Source organism: Amblyomma americanum, chromosome 11 (assembly GCF_052857255.1).
Source record: "Amblyomma americanum isolate KBUSLIRL-KWMA chromosome 11, ASM5285725v1, whole genome shotgun sequence".
In the NCBI taxonomy this organism is placed as follows: domain Eukaryota; kingdom Metazoa; phylum Arthropoda; class Arachnida; order Ixodida; family Ixodidae; genus Amblyomma; species Amblyomma americanum.
In genome coordinates, this window is record NC_135507.1 from 37,086,185 (window position 1) to 37,089,675 (window position 3,491).

Below are 3,491 nucleotides of genomic sequence, written 5' to 3' on the forward strand. Positions count from 1 at the left end.
TTAACGAGGAGTGAAGCAACGTGCCCCCAGCAGAGTTGTAACAGCGGTCAGAATAACACAGAGATCAAGCAAGCGACGAATCTTGGCATTAAGGATCTCTTTCGAGCTCGGCGAGGCGCGATACGGCCTGGAGCAAAGAGGCTCGTCCGTAGTCACTTGGATATCATGCTCCACTAGCACAGCTTTTCCCGCCCCATCAGCGAAAGTGGATTCAAAATCTGAAAGTATGTGCGGGAAGACGTCCTATTTTGGCTCAGTGAGATCTGAATCGCCAACTGTCCTCTCCAAAACGGCAGTGAAAAAAAGGGGATCCACTCCGGGGAAATATAAAATCTGTCCTTACCTCGTCAGGTGCATTCAGTGCTTTCGTGCTTTCTGTAAAGGTTCGTGAGATTGTTATGGTAAATTTTTACCTCTTTCTGTCTACCTGGCATCTTTACTACGTAGTTGTTCTTCGTCAGTTTCTCCACTACCTGCGCGGTGCCCTCCCACTGCACGTCCTGGTTGTTTCTATCCGACACGGCAGCATTACCCTATCCCCAGCAATTAGCCTATCTATGCTGCCGGACGTTGAGGTCATTACAGAGTTTTGCTTTATACTGGCTGGACTTTATGTTAGCCTCAACGAGACCACTGCACGACTGAAGTCGTTCTTGCAGCTCAAGTACAGTCTTTGGCAAAAATATACAGCCCAAGAGTTTTGCTTCAAAGCCGTGTGGCGGGACCAGTCCTAAGAATGGGACGGTTGAGGACTTAAGTTCTTCCCTCCTTCTTGAGACTGGGGTCTCTGAGTATGCAAGAGCAGCCGCGCTGGAGGGCTCAGAAGCAGACCCCTTGAACTGTAAACTTTCTACAAAGACTGTACATATCTGACGATTGTTGAATCTTTTCATTTTTCCTCCTTAGATCCAGGAAGCATGTGAAGAGGTGACTTTAGCGACGAGTCGTATGCCAGTTCAGCTGGACTAAACCAGGTGGCTTTATGCCGCACTCACCGATAACGAACATGGTACATATGTAGATGGCAAATACGTTTGCCAGAATTGGCGGTGCTCGTTGTGCTAATCTATGAGGACTCTCTTCAGCACTGGATTCCACGCCTTGAGGCTTTCATTAAAAGTGTGTATGACAGAGCAGTGAATAACGCAAATTCCGCAATTTTTGCAAAGGAGGGGGTATGTACTCGTGCGAAAATGTTCTCTTGTTGGCCCTGCAACTCGGAGAAAAAACCGATTCTAGAAAAGACCAGGGAACTTCTTCTCGAGCTGCACTGCCCCAGGCTAGTAAATGCAGCTTCACCGCGCGTGCAGTCACAGAAATTGTGGTCTCCGGAAGAAATGGGACAGCCTACATCACGTACAGAATAATAATTGGTTTTTGGGTGAAGGAAATGGCGCAGTATCTGTCTCATATCGTTGGACACCTGAACCGCGCCGTAAGGAATGGGATAAAGGAGGGAATGAAAGAAGAAAGGAAGAAGAGGTGCCGTAGTGGAGGGCTCCAGAATAATTTCGATCACCTGGGGATCTTTAACGTGCACTGACATTGCACAGCACACGGGCGCTTTACCGTTTTTCCTCCATAAAAACGCAGCCGCTGCGGTCGGGTTCGAACCCGGGAGCTCCGGATCAGTAGTCGAGCGCCCTAACCACTGAGCCACCGCGGCGGGTCTCACGTACAGAGTAGCTGCAGTTTCTACACGAAGAGTTACGACAGATTTGTGGTTTTTATAACTATCCAGAACACGTTATCACAGATGGTGACTAGATACGTTTGGAAATATTCTAACCGTTATAATCACTTTTGTCTTTTATTTAGTATCTGGTCTTGTCTGACTTCTCGATAGAAAAGTCTACAGGACAGAGCTCTGGAAGACCTGACGACCTTCCTCGATCACCGTCGGCTAAAGGCAATAGAACAATAGTGTAGACATGCGGACATTACCTTCATATTTGAACCAGGCAAGCGACCAGCATTAGCCGACTTGAGAGCCATCTCCCTCACATCGTGAGATCGTGATTAGGAATGATGTTGGAGCATATGATCGTTGACAGATTGCAACCTTATTTGGAGAAGCGGGGAGTTCCCGCACACGTAGTTTAGATTGCGGCAAGAGGTGACATGCAGGGCGTCTTTCTACAAATCAAAGAACTAACTGACAAACTTGACAAACATTCCCGCGCCCTTGCATAGGTTTCGACGAATGTTGGCTATATTCATTTGTATAGTCAGCATAAAGCATCCAATGATAATCCTCGCTTTAAATCTCAAAGGGGCCTTTCGCAGTGTAACTGATGACCTTACTTTAAAAAGCCTAGACACCAGTACATGCGGACGAAGGACCTTGAATTACATCACAGCTTTTCTCTAGTACAGAACTGCCACCTTCTGCGTAGGAGGCAACAAATCCGATCCAATTCCGATCGTAGGGGAGGGAACACAACAGGGGACAATTCTCTCACACAGCCTGCTCAATATTGTCATGCGCCATTTGACACCCTTGCCCGGGGAATGCGACACGCATTTTATCCAGATGATAATGCTATCTGCGGCACACACGGTTCAGATGGAGAGATTGAAGTCTCATTGCAGTGAGCTGCGGACACTGTGCATAACATCGCCTGAGCTGTACACCTAACACTCGCCGTCAAAAATCTGAATTTCTTATCCTGCAAAAGTGCAGGGTCCTTATTCTTATTCTGCAAAAGTGGTGGATCCTTATTCTCATTCTGCAAAATTGCAGGATCCTTATTTTTATCCTGCAAAAGTGCACCAGACAAAGATCGATATCGAGGAAGATCTTGTTAGCAAGAACTGCAGGCTTTGGTTAGTCGGACTTCACGTGCGGGCGAACGCGAGAGCCTCATGCTATACTGGACTGTGTAAAATGACAGATAAACCAGCTAATTTGTATGGTAAGTATAACTAACTAGCACTGTGGTCATAAAGAAATTATTTTTCTTTAAATTATTCATGCCTTTATTGTCAGCCGTCTTACATACCACGCCCCTACAGCCGGCTAACGCAAGCTGAATCGAAACAACTAGATACTTTTATTCATAAAGCCGTGAAAATGGCTGCCGTCATACTCCTCTACTCCGCAATAGTCATAGTGTTACAATTAACCTACCATATTAGAATCGACGAGCTTATTAAACCAATAAAATAAACCAACTTGAACGGCTCAAAAGTACTCCCACAGGCGAACACGCACAGTAGAAACTAGGGTAGCCGACCTACAGGCATGCATTCTGTGACTGTAAAGCCATCACCTCGGAATCATAAGTTGACGCCTTTGTCGTCCTATTACCGAGAAACTTACAACTGGAGTTCCACGAAGGAAGACGCAAGGCAAAAGCAATAACACTGCATCATATCTACGGCAAACGTGAAGAAACTGCATCCACGGACGCTACAACACAGCCTATTTAAATGAATGCGACGGCGGCGGTGGCTGACTGGAAGGGTTACACAGTCACCACAGCGACCTC